Source organism: Schistocerca cancellata, chromosome 1 (genome assembly GCF_023864275.1).
Source record: "Schistocerca cancellata isolate TAMUIC-IGC-003103 chromosome 1, iqSchCanc2.1, whole genome shotgun sequence".
Classification (NCBI taxonomy): Eukaryota; Metazoa; Arthropoda; class Insecta; order Orthoptera; family Acrididae; genus Schistocerca; species Schistocerca cancellata.
The window spans coordinates 1,227,143,284-1,227,162,927 of record NC_064626.1 but is presented as its reverse complement, the minus strand read 5'-3'; positions in this window follow the sequence as shown (position 1 = coordinate 1,227,162,927).

Below are 19,644 nucleotides of genomic sequence, written 5' to 3'. Positions count from 1 at the left end.
AATCAAACTCTTGAGACAGACTGAAATACTTCTCAATTAAATACATAGTGAAACAATTCTCTGATAATTACAAAAGAAATCAATGACAAAAATCAGTACTTAATCTATTCGCCTAACAATGGTTTCCCTTAAGAATTCATCATTATCATACTTACCGTCTGCTGCTACGCACCTACACAAACCTTTTTCTTTAAATTAATAAGCGCGCTGCAAATTATAAAAAATATCAACTCAATACCAAATCCTGTGTCGCTGCTGGCGGACACGGCAGTACGGCAGCTCTGTGACGACCCCTCGCCCAACACACGTGCGCACCACAGCATGAGGGCTCCTACACTGGCTTCCAAACTGCCACCAAATAATCCGAGCGCTGCGAAGCGCGACAACAATGTCTTAGATTCCAGAGCTTGTGTATGCGCACTGTAGCCAACATTTAAATCCCAAGAGAGTATTGCCAACTCCCAATGAAAGTAAAACTGAATCAATATTCATTGTGGTTAATGCTTAATGTCAAGCTGTGTTCAGACCCGCTTTTGCTTCATAAAAGCTAATCGTGAACTGTGTAAATGGAAGGAAGACTTACATGAAGTAATAAAAACGCACCGAAATAAAACTCGCAAAGCTGTGAAGGAAAAACTGTGCAAAAGATTTACGGCAAAGTGTGGCCACAAAGTCCCATAACCCCCACATTCCTCGCCCTATTAACAAACCACATAAACCCCTAATGTTAATAAGTAACATAAACAATAGTTCTTCAGAAGAGTTTTTTTTTTAGATGTGAACCATCTAGAACTGCTCGTGAGAGGCAATTCACCTTTGCCAATGGAGACCTAAGAGACTGGGCCCACCGAATTGCAACTAAGATGTACATTTCTGCTTTGAAGTCTTCTTCGACTTGGTTAAGTATACTCGCGATACCATACAGTACAGGAAGTCGCAAAACGGCGAAGTTTACCTCAAGCAAAAATGCAGAGAAGGTGCCATTAACGCATAGCTGATGTGAAGATGAAGCTTTGTTATCTTCACGTCTGCTGTATTTAATGCCGAACAGTCAGGTTTCATGAGAGAACTGCGACAAACTGCACTTCATCACTTCGAAGCAAAAACAGAAGATGCTGTTCTGCAATCGATTAATGCTATGACACATTCTTATACAACAATGACAGTGGTGAGTATGAGGGGATTACTGTTCCACAGATTTATATATCAGTCTTCAGGGACCTCATGGCATATTAGGACCAAAAATAAAATAAGGACTGTTTAGTGGCAAAAACTTATTATCGATCTATCAAAATCTGGAAAAGTAGGAACAAATAATTTGTTACATTTCATTGGACACATTTCCTAACGAATCCCAGAACTTCATATATTGCTTTTGATGGCCTGAACGTAACGACATGATTGTCTCTCAGGAGGATGACAAAAAGATTGTTGCTGTAATTCAGATTCCACCAGAAACTATCTATGCTAACCTTGATAAAGAATTTCTGGAAAGTATTTTAAGGAAATTGTCGCATAATATGATTTGCTACAGCTGCGTGTCATTTGAGGTTTATCAGGAGAACAGTATCCTTAAATTTCAGTTATTTGTGCGTTATCAGTTTGCATCGGCAAATTTTCTTTAACTTTGCTTTGCACAATAACCAGAGCAACGCCCAGGACCACTTCTTACTCCACTGTAGTTCTGTCTAAAAAAAACAAGTAATTACTCGAACGTGCCTGGAAGAATTAATTTTTCTTTCGTCTGGAGTGTCTGGGGTAACGAAAAAAATGTTTCTTTTTGTCATTGAAATGACTCTTCACTTTATTCTGACGATTACGGGGAATAAACAAGGAACCATTTCATTATTAATAAAATAGGTATTTTCAGAAATTATCGTGAAAACTGTACTACAGGAATTCTTACAAAATGATATAAGGGCAGGAAATATTTCGTTTCAATAAATTAAAGTCACGATTGATGGAAGCTGTCTGTAACGCGACAACAAACACTGCCTTCGCTTATTTTCCTCTGCTAGTCACCCTTTTAAGAACTGCATTTGCAACAATTTAGCTATCGATACGAAACCTGCCTCCTTTTCAAAACTTTATCTGAAATTTTCTGCATCGTTTAGGCTATCCAATTTCGTCTGTGTCACTCCGGTTATGGACCATTGTCTTATAAGATTCTGTACACGGTTATAATGTTTTAGACACTGTCTAAAACATTAGTTTATATTTATGTACAATTTCAAAGTGAGTTTTCGGTCACTGTAACAGATCATTAGTTAGCCTAATGTATTATGGACAGTATATCTATATTTCTCTGCCTCGTGATGGCTGGGTGTTGTGTGCAGTCCTTAGGTTAGTTAGGTTTAAGTAGTTCTAAGTTCTAGGGGACTTATGACCACAGCAGTTGAGTCCCATAGTGCTCAGAGCCATTTGAACCATTTTTGAACAGTATATCTATAGCCAGTTATCATTTAAGTGTCTTCTTTTCCTTCTTCATGTATCCTATTGATTATCTCGTTTTTCTCTGTATCGACTTGCCCTCTGTCGCCCTAGTGTGTAGGTACTCTTTGTTAATTGGTTTAGATACTTTGTCTGCTAATATTTTCAGACCCATCCACTGATCAACGTTCCTAATCGATTCGTATATTTGGCGTTCCGTGGTTATGTGCTATGTCTGTGAATTGTCTCTGATGTTTATATAATTTCCGCAGAAGTAGGACGTGTTTTGTGGGGTTCCTAATTCCCCAGGGGAGACATTTAGTATCTGACAGACTCTCGCGGTTTAAGTGCGTGTGATAACTTTTATACAATTCCCGCAGAAATATGACCATCTGTTGTGTGGTTTCTAATTGCCTACATGAGAAACAGGTACACCTGTTATCAGCATAACCTGGTCTAGTCGCATGTGGTTAGGAAAGATTAATCTTTTAGTACACCAGCGTCTTCGAAACAGTTGGATTGGCTGAACGGGAGACGATGATGCTGTATTCTGCTCGTGGCCGTGTTGATCTCCGGACCTGACACACATGGATTTCTTTTTATGAGTTTGTGTGAAAGACCTTGTATGTGTGTTTCTTTTGCCGGAAACAGTTGCAGATATCAAAATGCGCATATCTAATGCTTTGATGCCAGGCGTTTGTCCAAGTGGAGTCGAACGGTACTGCTATATTTTTTTTAAGAATTTAAATTTGTTTTTCATTTCCGCAATTCCTGCGCATTTATAAACATGCGTCAAATAGTTATGGCCGCGTGTAATCGCATTATTTGTTTTCAATTCCTCTGTACATGAATGCGAACGAGGATAGCTTCTAAGTTCCGTCAGACCAGTTTTAGTAAAGGATGCTTCAGGAGAAAAAGACCCTATCCAGATATTTTGTGTTGAGCACTCTGGACTCGCATTCGGAAGGACGACGATTCAAATCCGCGTCCTGCCGCCCAGGCTTAGGTTTTCCGCAATTTTCTTAAATTGCTCCAGGCAAATTCCGGGTTGCTTCCTTTGAAAGAACACAGCCAATTTTGTTCCCTGTTCTTGACACAGTCCGAGCTTGTGGTCTGTCTCTAATGACCTGATGTCGACGGGACTTTAAATTCTAGTCTTCTTTCTTTATTCCAAACATTTTGCTTCTTTCGTGGAGGTACGTTCCGTATTTGCAACTACACTCCAGGAAATGGAAAAAAGAACACATTGACACCGGTGTGTCAGACCCACCATACTTGCTGCAGACACTGCGAGAGGGCTGTACAAGCAATGATCACACGCACGGCACAGCGGACACACCAGGAACCGCGGTGTTGGCCGTCGAATGGCGCTAGCTGCGCAGCATTTGTGCACCGCCGCCGTCAGTGTCAGCCAGTTTGCCGTGGCATACGGAGCTCCATCGCAGTCTTTAACACTGGTAGCATGCCGCGACAGCGTGGACGTGAACCGTATGTGCAGTTGACGGACTTCGAGCGAGGGCGTATAGCGGGCATGCGGGAGGCCGTGTGGACGTACCGCCAAATTGCTCAACACGTGGGGCGTGAGGTCTCCACAGTACATCGATGTTGTCGCCAGTGGTCGGCGGAAGGTGCACGTGCCCGTCGACCTGGGACCGGACCGCAGCGACGCACGGATGCACGCCAAGACCGTAGGATCCTACGCAGTGCCGTATGGGACCGCACCGCCACTTCCCAGCAAATTAGGGACACTGTTGCTCCTGGGGTATCGGCGAGGACCATTCGCAACCGTCTCCATGAAGCTGGGCTACGGTCCCGCACACCGTTAGGCCGTCTTCCGCTCACGCCCCAACATCGTGCAGCCCGCCTCCAGTGGTGTCGCGACAGGCGTGAATGGAGGGACGAATGGAGACGTGTCGTCTTCAGCGGTGAGAGTCGCTTCTGCCTTGGTGCCAATGATGGTCGTATGCGTGTTTGGCGCCGTGCAGGTGAGCGCCACAATCAGGACTGCATACGACCGAGGCACACAGGGCCAACACCCGGCATCATGGTGTGGGGAGCGATCTCCTACACTGGCCGTACACCACTGGTAATCGTCGAGGGGACACTGAATAGTGCACGGTACATCCAAACCGTCATCGAACCCATCGTTCTACCATTCCTAGACCGGCAAGGGAACTTGCTGTTCCAACAGGACAATGCACGTCCGCATGTATCCCGTGCCACCCAACGTGCTCTAGAATGTGTAAGTCAACTACCCTGGCCAGCAAGTTCTCCGGATCTGTCCCCCATTGAGCATGTTTGGGACTGGATGAAGCGTCGTCTCACGCGGTCTGCACGTCGAGCACGAACGCTGGTCCAACTGAGGCGCCAGGTGGAAATGGCATGGCAAGCCGTTCCACAGGACTACATCCAGCATCTCTACGATCGTCTCCATGGGAGAATAGCAGCCTGCATTGCTGCGAAAGGTGGATATACACTGTACTAGTGCCGACATTGTGCATGCTCTGTTGCCTGTGTCTATGTGCCTGTGGTTCTGTCAGTGTGATCATGTGATGTAGCTGACCCCAGGAATGTGTCAATAAAGTTTCCCCTTCCTGGGACAATGAATTCACGGTGTTCTTATTTCAATTTCCAGGAGTGTAATTAAAGGCAGTTTTTTTTCCCATACGTATTTTGCTTCTTTTATTTGTGAAGAATCTTCAGTGGCGATTTCCAGCACTGTTAACCCAGTTGTGTGGTCCTGGGGATGTGTTCGTTGGTCTCCGTGCTCCATTTGTCCGATTTCCGGCGTTCTTTCGCTCACGTTTGGTTCAACACATCGCATACATCACTTGTACTTTATATTTTGTGTTCAGCATGTGCGTGTTTTCGGATACACTGCACACCGAAAACACACACATGTTGAACACAAAATATAAAGTGCAAGTGATGTATGCGACGTGTTGAACCAAATGTGAGTGAATGAACGCCGGAAATCAGATAACTGGAGAATGGGGACTTATGAACACATCCCCAGGACCGCAGAAATGGATCAATAACGCTGGAAATCGCAGCAGAAGATGCTTCACAAGTAAAAGAAGCGAGAAGAAAATGACAGTAAACAAACTGCCTTCAGATAGTTGCATGGACGAAATATACCTCCACGAATTTTGAAGCAACTGACGACTCACGGAAAACAAAAAAAAATGACTATTTTGCTTCTCATCGAGTGATTATATGCTACAAGAAAACAAAATTTAAAGCTGCGCTAGATAACCTGATTGCTCTTCAAATTAAACGCATATGTTTATTGCAAAGGTTAAAAGAATTTCTTTAATATCTAAAACCTTAAGGCAACAGTGCACTATTGATGAAGAGCAGATTTTCATATAAAGTTAACACGACATTCGTCATTAATCAGATATTTATCATGAAAGTTCTTTATGTGGTGGATAGTAAACTTGTGATGGGAAAGCCAACGCTATTAATCATCGAAAACGATGACGCGACGCCGCACCATAAAAACGGTGGTAACGTGTCGCGATGTAACTTAGTGCAGCTCCTGCTCAAAGAAAAACATTTAGTCGACGGATACACTCAGCAGGAACTCGGCCGCCGTACGGATCGTCACCAGAAGCCGGAACAGTTCATTAATCTTGAGGTGGTGGCGACACCCAGGCGACGCAGACACACTCAGATAAACATTTATCATTTTGCCTGGCTTGCTGTCACGGGAGTTCCGAATATATGTTCGCACCATCCGCCAACTTTCTGGATCCAGGGAAGAGAGAGAGAGACAGTGCTTTGTTCTCACTTTTCGAAAATGTCCCTTTTTTTCGTATTCACGACTGTTCCAAGGAAAGTGTGAGTTGTTTCGTGTTACACACTCGTGAGATGCTTACAGCGAAAGGTGAAGTGGAGCTCAAGCGCTCGCAGGTATATTGATGGCAGTGAATGAAGTACTGAAAGTGACTGATATGCGTCAAATTTCTGCCTCTCTGACCACGACTGCGGAAATGACGAATTACGCCCTGTGTATTTCACGCCATCCGACGCCATAATTTACTTCCCATTTACGGCTTGATGTATCGATGGGAAAGAGAAACCAGGAGGATTTCAAATACTGTTGGAAGGAATGCGAGGCAAGCAGAAGTGGTCAACTGACATTTACACTCCTGGAAATGGAAAAAAGAACACATTGACACCGGTGTGTCAGACCCACCATACTTGCTCCGGACACTGCGAGAGGGCTGTACAAGCAATGATCACACGCACGGCACAGCGGACACACCAGGAACCGCGGTGTTGGCCGTCGAATGGCGCTAGCTGCGCAGCATTTGTGCACCGCCGCCGTCAGTGTCAGCCAGTTTGCCGTGGCATACGGAGCTCCATCGCAGTCTTTAACACTGGTAGCATGCCGCGACAGCGTGGACGTGAACCGTATGTGCAGTTGACGGACTTTGAGCGAGGGCGTATAGTGGGCATGCGGGAGGCCGGGTGGACGTACCGCCGAATTGCTCAACACGTGGGGCGTGAGGTCTCCACAGTACATCGATGTTGTCGCCAGTGGTCGGCGGAAGGTGCACGTGCCCGTCGACCTGGGACCGGACCGCAGCGACGCACGGATGCACGCCAAGACCGTAGGATCCTACGCAGTGCCGTAGGGGACCGCACCGCCACTTCCCAGCAAATTAGGGACACTGTTGCTCCTGGGGTATCGGCGAGGACCATTCGCAACCGTCTCCATGAAGCTGGGCTACGGTCCCGCACACCGTTAGGCCGTCTTCCGCTCACGCCCCAACATCGTGCAGCCCGCCTCCAGTGGTGTCGCGACAGACGTGAATGGAGGGACGAATGGAGACGTGTCGTCTTCAGCGATGAGAGTCGCTTCTGCCTTGGTGCCAATGATGGTCGTATGCGTGTTTGGCGCCGTGCAGGTGAGCGCCACAATCAGGACTGCATACGACCGAGGCACACAGGGCCAACACCCGGCATCATGGTGTGGGGAGCGATCTCCTACACTGGCCGTACACCACTGGTGATCGTCGAGGGGACACTGAATAGTGCACGGTACATCCAAACCGTCATCGAACCCATCGTTCTACCATTCCGAGACCGGCAAGGGAACTTGCTGTTCCAACAGGACAATGCACGTCCGCATGTATCCCGTGCCACCCAACGTGCTCTAGAAGGTGTAAGTCAACTACCCTGGCCAGCAAGGTCTCCGGATCTGTCCCCCATTGAGCATGTTTGGGACTGGATGAAGCGTCGTCTCACGCGGTCTGTACGTCCAGCACGAACGCTGGTCCAACTGAGGCGCCAGGAGGAAATGGCATGGCAAGCCGTTCCACAGGACTACATCCAGCATCTCTACGATCGTCTCCATGGGAGAATAGCAGCCTGCATTGCTGCGAAAGGTGGATATACACTGTACTAGTGCCGACATTGTGCATGCTCTGTTGCCTGTGTCTAAGTGCCTGTGGTTCTGACAGTGTGATCATGTGATGTGTCTGACCCCAGGAATCTGTCAATAAAGTTTCCCCTTCCTGGGACAATGAATTCACGGTGTTCTTATTTCAATTTCCAGGAGTGTATATTAATGTGTGGTGTCTGTTCTTTCGGACATGTTCGAAATAACAGACACCGCGCGGAATCCGCAACTGTGATACATTATTTGTAAATTAAATGTGGAGGGGGGAGAAAGGAAACGAAGGGGATTATTGATCTCAGCTGCATCGGGACATTACGTGGAACCAGCGGCGACGAATGAGTGTTTTTTTTTTATTTTTTTATTGCCAGTTTACAGACCTGTTACCTGATGTTTAAAACAGGTCGTACATCTTACAATTTTCGTTTTTCATCTTTTTGCAGTTTTCTTTGCTTTTGTTTTATCTCCAACATTCACAAAGAATGATACTTTCCAAATAACTATAATTTAAGGTGGAAATATAATGACATTTTGTTGTTCTTTATGAAGAATATTAAAAGATGATAGGATAGAGGGGGAGATTTATTAGTACCATCACCGAATGTGACTGACGGTGAATACCTCGGAATGGTTTCTTCGAGCCGTTGACCGCCAGTCGCACACACACAGAAACACACACACACACACAAACACACACACACAAATCGTTATTAGTATATAAATCATATTGCTTATCTTATTTATTACTAATCCTATATATTAACTCCTTTACGTGCCCATCCAAGCACAGCATTTGGTGATTTATTGGCTATATCGCCAACACCTTATGCTTATTTACTGTCACATCTCAGCTTCTTTCTCCTGTTCCTCCTCAATGTCACTATTTTCGCGGTCACTGTGGGTATCGCTGTCCACCCTCTGGAGATTGTAGAAGACAGTGTGTTCTGGGGAACCTTCTTCCCCGTATGTGCATGTAGGTGTCTGCCTCAGACTCACGCAGTTTAAGTGCGTGGGATAAGGTCTGTGACCCTCAATTATCTTTAATTACTTATGTAACTTGTCGTAAATTACAGTGGCTGATGTGGCTTCTCAATACTATATAACAGAAAAATCATCTCGTTTCAGATTTTTACTTCAAGTGGCAAATGTGAACACCATGAGCTTTAATTGACGATCGACACTAGTATTACGCAGAAAGGGGGTGTAACAGATGAGACTTCTCCAGTTCTGAGTGAAGCTTTATGCGCTGTTATGCAGCATCGCGTGCGTTCATTACCTTGTCGGTGTTCGTGAGGGGGCGGCGGACAGCACTGCTTCGCTCACCTCGCCGTCTCGGAAGCAACTCTCTCCTAACTTCTCCTTACTACAATTTACCGAAGTTGGTTTAAAAAAAAAACTATCTGGCTGTGTTTCCTTCTGACCAATCAGGGTCTCAATGTTAACCTTAAGCTCTGCCTACAAAAATTCTGTCTATCCAATCAGAAACGTTATACTTTTCGTGGTGGGGCAAAGTTTTTAAAGTTTGCAACGTAACAGAGACACGGAAAAGTTCCACACTAAAACTTACAGCTGGTGTGGTCCTTTTAGTGTTATCGTAAGATCTATACTGTTCTTCTGGAGGGCTCTAGCATTTAACATGGGCGGGGGGGGGTGGTCCTAGCGGTTAGCTGGCGACGTGGGTGTCCGTCCCATATCGTAGGGCCTTCAGCTTAACACGGTTCTGCTCTCGGATTCTGTTCTCGTTTCTCCCCTCGGAACTGCGTCTGTCTCATGGTGGGAAGGTATGACATGCATTTAGGCATTCTTGTGTTAGTCTGTGGTATTCCATTTGCTCACTCATTACTCGTATTACTTTGGTTAATTTAATGTCATGATTTATTCGGAGCTATGTGACATACTACTGGATTTGCTTATCATGTCAGGGTTTTCATGAAAGGTGTTGGATTTGCCTGAAACCTTACAATCTCACTCACCTTGCCATAAGGAATGAGTGTTCCAGACCGGAATTGGAACGCGGGATCTCCTGCGTACCACACAGCTGGGTTAACCATTGCGCCACCCGGCCACGGTGTTTGCCGGCCGCTGTGGCCGAGCGGCTCTGGGTGCTTCAGTCGGATACCGCGCTGCTGCCACGGTCGCAGGTTCGAATCCTGCCTGAAGCATGGATGTGTGTGACGATAAGTTTGGTTAGGTTAAAGTAGTTCTAAGTCTAGTGGACTGATGACCTCAGATTTTAAGCCCCATAGTGCTCAGAGCCATTTGAACCATTTCAATACGGTGTTTATCGCAAATGCACGGACTGTCTCGCCACGCATGTCGGACGACCTACGCTCCTACCGGAGCAGAATTGCGACTGGATTCAAGACTTCCTTGCAGACACAACTCAACACGTCTCTCTTACGGAACAAAATCGACAGCTGTAAAGGTAATTTCCGAAGTACCTCAAGGATGTGTGATAGGACAAATACAGTTTACAATATATATATATATATATATATATATATATATATATATATATATATATATATATATATATGTTGTTGTGATCTTAAGTCCTGAGACTGGTTTGATGCAGCTCTCCATGGTACTCTATCCTGTGCAAGCTTCTTCATCTCCCAGTACCTACTGCAGCCTACATCCTTCTGAATCTGCTTAGTGTATTCATCTCTTGGTCTCCCTCTACGATTTTTGCCCTCCACGCTGCCCTCCAATACTAAATTGGTGATCCCTCGATGTCTCAGAACATGTCCTACTAACCGATCCCTTCTCCTAGTCAACTTGCGCCACAAGCTCCTCTTCTCCCCAACTCTATTCAATACCTCCTCATTAGTTATGTGATCTACCCATCTAATCTTCAGCATTCTTCTGTAGCACCACATTTCGAAATCTTCTATTCTCTTATCGTCCACGTTTCACTTCCATACATGGCTACCCTCCATAGAAATAGTTTCATAACGACTTCCTGACATTTAGATCTATACTCGATGTTAACAAATTTCTTTTCTTCAGAAACGCTTTCCTTGCTATTGCCAGTCTACATTTTATATCCTCTTTACTTCAACCATCATCAGTTCTTTTGCTCCCCAAATAGCAAAACTCCTTTACTACTTTAAGTGTCTCATTTTCTAATCTAATTCCCTCAGCGTCACCCGACTTAATTCGACTACATTCCATTACCCTCGTTTTGATTTCGTTCATGATCATCCTATACCCTCCTTTCAAGACACTGTCCATTCCGTTCAACTGCTCTACCACGTCCTTTGCTGTCTCTGACAGAATCACAATGTCATCGGCGAACCTCAAAGTTTTTATTTCTTCTCCATCGATTTTATTCCTACTCCAAATTTTTCTTTTGTTTCCTTTACTGCTTGCTCAGTATACAGATTGAATAACATCGGGGATCGGCTACAACCCTGTCTCACTCCCTTCCAAACCACTGCGTCCCTTTCATACCCCTCGACTCTTATAACTGCCATATGCTTTCTGTACAAATTGAAAATAGCCTTTCGCTCCCTGTATTTTACCCCTGCCACCTTGAGAATTTGAAAGAGAGTATTCCAATCAACATTGTCAAAAGCTTTCTCTAAGTCTACAAATGCTAGAAATGTAGGTTTGCCTTTCCTTGATCTTTCTTATAAGATAAGTCGTAGGGTCAGTATTGCCTCACGTGTTCCAACATTTCTACGGAATCCAAACTGATCTTCCCCGACGTCGGCTCCTATCAGTTTTTCCATTCATCTGTAAAAAATTCTCTTTAGTACTTTGCATCTGTGACTTATTAAACTGATAGATCGGTAATTTTCACATCTGTCAACACCTGGGATTGGAATAATTATATTCTTCTTGAAGTCTGAGGGTATTTCGCCTGTCTCATACAGCTTGCTCACTAGATGGTAGAGTTTTGTCAGGACTGGCTCTCCCAAAGCTGCCAGTAGTCCTAATGGAATGTTGTCTACTCCCGGGGCCTTGTCTCGACTCAGGTCTTTCAGTGCTCTGTCAAACTCTACACGCAGTATCATATCTCCCATTTCATCTTCATCTACATCCTCTTCCATTTCCATAATATTGTCCTCAAGTACATCGCCCTTGTATAGACCCTCTATATACTCCTTCCACCTTTCTGCTTTCCTTCTTTGCTTAGAACTGCGTTTCCATCTGAGCTCACGATGTTCATACAAGTGGTTCTCTGATCTCCAAAGGTCTCTTTAATTTTCCTGTAGGCAGTATCTATCTTACCCCTAGTGAGATAAGCCTCTACATCCTTACATTTGTCCTGTAGCCATACCTGCTTAGCCAGATTGCACTTCCTGTCGATCTCATTTTTGAGACGTTTGTATTCCTTTTTGCCTGATTCATTTACTGCATTTTTATATTTCATCCTTTCATCAATTAAATTCACAATTTTTTCTGTTACCCAAGGATTTCTACTAGCCCTTGTTTTTTTAACTATTTGATCCTGTGCTGCCTTCACTACTTCATCCCTCAAACCTACCCATTCCTCTTCTACTGTATTTCTTTCCCCCATTCCTGTCAGTTGTTCCCTTATGCCCTCCCTGAAACTCTGTACAACCTCTGGTTTAGTCAGTTTATCCAGGTCCCATCTTCAGTTTTAATCTACAGTTCATAACCAATAGATTGTGGTCAGAGTCCACATCTGCCCCTGGAAATGTCTTACAGTTTAAAACCTGGTTCCTAAATCTCTGTCTTACCATTATATAATCTATCTGATACCTTTTAGTATCTCCAGGGTTCTTCCATGTATACAACCTTCTATCATGATTCTTAAACCAAGTGTTAGCTATGATTAAGTTGTGCTCTGTGCAAAATTCTACCAGGCGGCTTCCTCTTTCATTTCTTAGCCCCAATCCATATTCACCTACTACGTTTCCTTCTCTCCCTTTTCCTACTCTCAAATTCCGGTCACCCATGACTATTAAATTTTCGTCTCCCTTCACTATCTGAATAATTTCTTTTATCTTATCATACATTTCATCAATTTCTTCGTTATCTGTAGAGCCAGTTGGCATATAAACTTGTAATACTGTAGTAGGCGTGGGCTTCGTGTCTATCTTGGCCACAATAATGCGTTTACTTTGCTGTTTGTAGTAGCTTACCTGTACGCCTATTTTTTTGTTCATTATAAAACCTACTCCTGCATTACACCTTTCTGATTTTGTATTTATCATCCTGTATTCACCTGACCAAAAGTCTTGTTCCTACCGCCACCGAACTTCACTAATTCCCACTATATCTAACTTTAACCTATTCATTCCCCTTTTTAAATTTTCTAACCTACCTGCCCGATTAAGGGATCTGACAGTCCACGCTCCGATCCGTAGAACGCCAGTTTTCTGTCTTCTGATAACGACGTCCTCTTGAGTAGTCCCCGCCCGGAGATCCGAATGGGGGACTATTTTACCTCCGGAATATTGTACCCAAGAGGACGCCATCATCATTTAATCATACTGTAAAGCTGCATACCCTCGGGAAAAATTACGGCTGTAGTTTCCCCTTGCTTTCAGCCGTTCGCAGTATCAGAACAGTAAGACCATTTCGGTTAGTTTTACAAGGCCAGATCAGTCAATCATCCAGATTGTTGCCCCTGCAACTACTGAAAAGGCTGCTGCCCCTCTTCAGGAACCACACGTTTGTCTGGCCTCTCAACAGATACCCCTCCGTTGTGGTTGCACCTACGGTATGGCTATCTGTATCGCTGAGGCACGCAAGCCTCCCCACCAACGGCAAGGTCCATGGTTCATTGGGAATTGGGGAGAATATATATATATATATATATATATATATATATATATATATATGTGTGTGTGTGTGTGTGTGTGTGTGTGTGTGTGTGTAAATAATCTAGTAGAAAGCGTTGGATGGTCTTTAAGGCTGTTGGCAGATGACGCGCCTGTCTGTAACAAAGTAGCAACGCAAGAAGAAAGTAAAGATTTGCAGAATGACCACTAGAGAATTGATGAATGGTGCAGGCTCTGGCAACTGACCTTGAAAATAAATAAGGGCAACGTATTGCGCATATACATAGAAAGAAATCCAGAACTGTACGGCTGCAATGTCGATGACAAATTTCTGGAAACAGTCTCTACCGTAAAATACCTACGAATAACTATCCACAAATTGTGGAAAAAGCAGATGGCAGATACTGATTCTTAGGTAGAATCTTAAGGAAACGTAACTCATCCACGACCGAGCCTTGAGTTTCGTTCATCTGTCCGGGATGCCTGCCAGGTAGGAATGATAGGAGAGATAGAGAAAAACCAACGAACAGCGGCGCTTTTCGTCACGGAATCTTCTAGATAGTGCGATGATCAACAGACAGTGTGATGATCAACAAACGCAGTTGGCAGACGTTACAAGAGAGACGTTAGATCTCGGAGCGATTTACTACTGAAATTTCGAGAGAGCACTCTCCGGGAAGAGTCAGCAACATATTACTTCCCCTCCCCTCGTCCCTTCCCACACGAGGTGAACATTCGATAAATTAAGGCCAATACAGAAGCTTGCCGGCAACCATTCTTCAGGGTTCAGTAAGTGGTACAAAAAGGAACCTCCGCACACATCATTAGGTGGCTTGCGGCGTATGATGTAGATGCAGATGTCATACAATACGTGGCAGTAACGCAACCATGCTGAGTAACAGTGGGCTCCATGAGAAAATAAGATATGATTGCCCAAATCATCACCGAAGCCCCGCCATATTACACTCTTACATCGTAGACCTGGGACAGATGGCTCATCCGACCACACGACGACCTTCCATTGTTCCATAGTCCAGAATTTACGGCTTCGACACACCGTTTTCCCGTTACTGGCAATCGCATTACTGATACACTACAGGCTATTAAAATTGCTACACCAAGAAGGAATGCAGATGATGAACGGGTATTCATTGGACAAATATATTATACTATAACTGACAAGTGATTACATTTTCACGCAATTTGGGTTCATAGATCCTGAGAAATCAGTACCCAGAGCAACCACCTTTGGCCGTAATAACGGCCTTGATCCGCCTGCGCATTGAGTCAAACAGTCATGGATGGCGCGTACAGGTACAGCTGCCCATGCAGCTTCAACACGATACCACAGTTCATCTGGCGTATTGTGACGAGCCAGTGGCTCGCCCAACACTGACCAGACGTTTTCAATTGGAGAGAGATCTGGAGAATGTGCTGGCCAGGGCAGCAGTCGAACATTTTCTGTATCCAGAAAGGCCCGTACAGGACCTGCAACATGGGATCGTGCATTATCTTGCTGAAATGTAGAGTTTCGCAGGGATAGAATGAAGGGTAGAGCCACGGGTCGTAACACATCTGAAATGTAACGTCCACTGTTCAAAGTGCCGTCAATGCGAACAAGAGGTGACCGAGACGTGTAACCAATGGCACCCCTTATCATCACGCCGCGTGATACGCCAGTATGGCGATGACGAATACACGCTTCCAATGTGCGTTCACAGCGATGTCGCCAAACACGGATGAGATGCTGTAAACAGAACCTGGATTCATCCGAAAAATTGACGTTTTGCCGTTCGTGCACTCAGGATCGTTGTTGAGTACACCATCGCAGGCTCTCCTGCCTGTGATGCAGCGTCAAGAGTAACCGCAGCGATGGTCTCCGAGCTGATAGTCCCTGCTGCTGCAAACGTCGTCGAACTGTTCGTGCAGATGGTTGTTGTCTTGCAAACGTCCCCATCTGTTGACTCAGGGATGCAGACGTGGCTGCACGATCCGTTACAACCAAGCGGATAAGATGCCTGTTATCTCGACTGCTAGTGATACGAGAAAGTTGGGATCCAGCACGATGTTCCGTATTACCCTCCTGAACCCACCGATTCCATATTCTGCAAACAGTCATTGGATCTAGACCAACGCTAGCATCAGTGTCGCGATACGATAAACCGCAATCAAGATAGGCTACAATCCGACCTTTATCAAAGTCGGAAACGTGATGGTACGTATTTCTCCTCCTTACAAGAGGCATCACAACAAAGTTTCACCAGCCAATCCCGGTCAACTGCTGTTTGTGTATGAGAAATCGGCTGGAAACTTTCCTCAAGTCAGAACGTTGTGGGTGTCGCCACCGGCGCCAATCTTAGAGTGAATGTTCTGAAAAGCTAATCACTTGCATATGACAGCATCTTCTTCCTGTCGGTTAAACGTCGCGTCTATAGCACGTCATCTTCGTGGTGTAATAATTTTAATGGCCGGTAGTGCATTTTGTTTTGAAAATCCAGCTCACCTTGTAATTCCCATCTTATGGAGCTCCATTCACATTGTTTTGGTGCTGACAGGGTTCGCGAATGCGACTTTCAGTTCTACAGTGTCTTTTGTGGCTATCGTCGTCTTACTCTTCGTCTCAGTCCTCTTCAATGTCGTCTGCCACGATCGCTCAACACACTCTCTCGTCGGCGTCGTGACTTAGCGGATGATTTTTCCCCGCTTTCCCTGTAGGCGGTATAAATCTTCAATAAGGCGCCCCTCGAAAAGCTAGACGCTTACGTTTCCCTGATTACGGAAGCACTTACCATGCGAGCACCAACAATCTGCCCAGGCCCGAATTAACTTAGCTCCGACATAATGCATTCACAACTATACAGAACACTGTTGAGATCACGGCCCTGACACTTGGAACGTATTGAGGGCATTGCATATGTGCCACTGGCGCTCAAGTACATCAGCACCATCTGAGCCTTGGCTATCATATGCGTTTGTGTTCAGGCATGTATTTCTCACGGTGTTTAGATATTTTTATCCAACGCTGGTACACGGCAAGTCTGTGTACTGCTGTTCGGCTGAAAGTATCAGATTAGTAAACCGGTGGTGGAAGAAACCAATGTGTTCCTTCGTTCTAACCAACATAGTAAAGTAAATTCGGACAACGAAGGTCTACACCTTTTCTTTGTGTGTACTGTTTGTGGTCCATTTTTCGAAGAGGAAAAATCGGAATCATCGAAATATGTGATACAGTCGTCGTGGTAGCTACTCATAATCCCGATGAGCGGAAAGCAAATCCTCGAATGGTCATCCGCATTGAGGTTTTCTGTCTTCTTCTTCTTCTTTTCTTCCTTGTGCCTTTGTTCCGCAGCTTGCGCAGGGTCAGCATGGTTACGGTCGGATTTGGCATGGTTAATTGAAGGGGTGGCCGGCTGCCACCGCATTGGGGTTTTCTGTGATTTTCCTAAATAATTTGAGGAAAAGGTGTTGCCGAATACTTTAGAATAGTACTTTTAATTTTTCCGTTTTTTATTGTTCAATTAAAAGTTGTTTTACGTCTTTAATGTCAATATAAAACACTTTTTCCAGTATATCATCCACTACTTCTGACTAAAGGCTTTTAGTTTCCTTAACATAAAATTTAGGTATTAAAACTTCTCTACATGTGTCAGATATCTTTTCTCACAAATCACTTCACGTGTATGCACTCGGTCCATTGCCGCAATATTTCCTGTTTTGTGTATACTTTTTAAATTATTCTTTACGTGATCAATATTTATCGACAGAACCAAGTTTGATAGCAATAGCATTGTAAATTTTGTGCAAGATGGCTACCGCAATCTAATTCAGCGAAACGTGATATGAAAACAAATCAACCCTTGGATTTAGATGAATTTTTGGAAAAACTGAAGAATCTCAGTCGAAGCAGCAGATCAAATTACGTTGACTCAGAAGCTACTTTCTGAAGCACAATATATTAATTAATATGAATTGGTTAAAATCTGTAGGGAGATAACGTTTACTTGTGAAACAAATAATCAAGATAAATTATGAATTCCCGTTGATATTAAGCAGAAAAGATGCTACCCCTTTATAGTGTTGATGGCAGCAGTCCACTTACTTTTGATTGTCGTAATGTTATGATTTTTTAAATTAGCACTTCTATCTTGAAGTCAACAAGTGCAATTTACACGCATAAATTGCCACCTCTGTTTGAGGGAGTCCGCTTTTTTTTGTGGGCTAAATCATACAGAAAAGTATTTCATCTTAAATAGTAAAGACATAAAATGTCAAAAAAACATCAGCCTTGTCGCCATTACGTTGTATAGCTCGAAAGACACTCTAAACATGATTTCATAAACAATGATGTTAAAAGGAGCTGCCTCGGACGTTGATTATAATACTGTTAGGCGCATTACATTTTGGTCTTTAGCGTCCATGCAGAAATGTCGAGTAAAAATAAAACTATAAAAAGAGACCTCCTGAAACGATTCTTGTGAAAAACACATACCGGACGCACAAACGTACAATACAAACTTGCCACTTGCCAGTTCTTAAAACATTGGCATCGAAGGGCTGTGAGAGTTCAAGAAAAAGTGTTAAAAGGTTGTAGCAGATACTGCTGGCTGGTGAATCGGTAAACAAAAATGGAAGCGTCAGCCACACTCACTAAGGAAACACTTTATATAGGATTTTGGACAGCTGGTATATTTTTAAAAAGCGAAACACGTTCATCTCGTTAGCAGCGAAAGTAGACAGCAGACTCTCACTTAAATTTACGGCTGCCCTCTTGTTAGAATCTAAGAACCACACTTTTAAAATGTATTGAAACATACTCCACAAACACTACAAATTGGTGGGTCTCCCACAGTAAAGCAAAAAGCCATGGGCCACTCGAAAACAACTTATACTGAGATGGATCAGTGCCGCTCCATCCCGTCTCTGTGATCGGAAGAGCGATAACCATAGCAAAACAGTTGATTTCACAGGCAGCACCTATTTTTCGACACTTACCACTTCTACTATCGATGGCGTATGGCTCCCTGGCTCTAGCGCGAAGAAACGGTTCGTAAGGCTAAAGTACTGTTTGTGTAGTGTATCCCTTAGAATCTTAAAAATGGTTCAAATGCCTCTAAGGACTATGGGACTTAACATCTGAGGTCATCTGTCCCCGAGACTTATAACTACTTTAACCTAACCAACCCGCCATCACACACAGCCATGCCCGAGGCAGGATTCGAACCTGAGACCGTAGCAGCAGCGCGGTTCCGGAATGAAGCGCCTAGAAACGCTCGGCGACCGCGGCCGGCTGAAAATTTTACTTGGCTGAAATGTCACAGATATTGAAGAGAACTGTTGCAGCGATTCCACATTAAGTGCGACAACATGGTGTAATAAATGCTGTCATGGTTACGTATCACTTGCTACAGACAGAGCCGGCTCCAATTCCCACACCGAGCAAAAGTGGTTTTAAACTTCAACGTTGGTGGAACGAAAGTCAGCACCACCCCTCTCACCGATAGCTTAACGTTGACAGAAAAGTACTCCTTGTGTGGCGTTAGCGGTTATGTAATGGAAATGTTTCGCCACTGTCTGGGTAATTGCAGCGGCGCGGTTCCTTCCGTCCACTACCTTCACCTAGCTGTGAACTCGTTGCAGCAGCAGGAAAGCCGAGCAGAAATTAACCGTACTGCAACTCGCATCAGACTGCATGCATTGTAACTATTCCAAGAATCGGGAAAAGCTCTCAATTTTGATAAAACGCTGAAATAAGGAAAAACTTAGGTACGAGGGTGACCCAAATGGAAACCTTAAATTTTTAATAACAAATCGAAATTTCGCGCCGTTATCCTGTAGGTTGGTAAGCGTACTACAAACAGCGTGCGGAATGGCCTTTACGTGGTAGCATAGTGCAGATGCACACATAACGTCGCAGTATCAATATAAAGATGGCCGCCCCACTTGCGACTTGTACCAGGGAAGAACAGCGTTCTGTTATTCGATTTTTGCGTAGTGAAGGTGTGAAACCTATTGAAATTCATCGACGAATGAAGGTTCAGTACGGTGATGCAT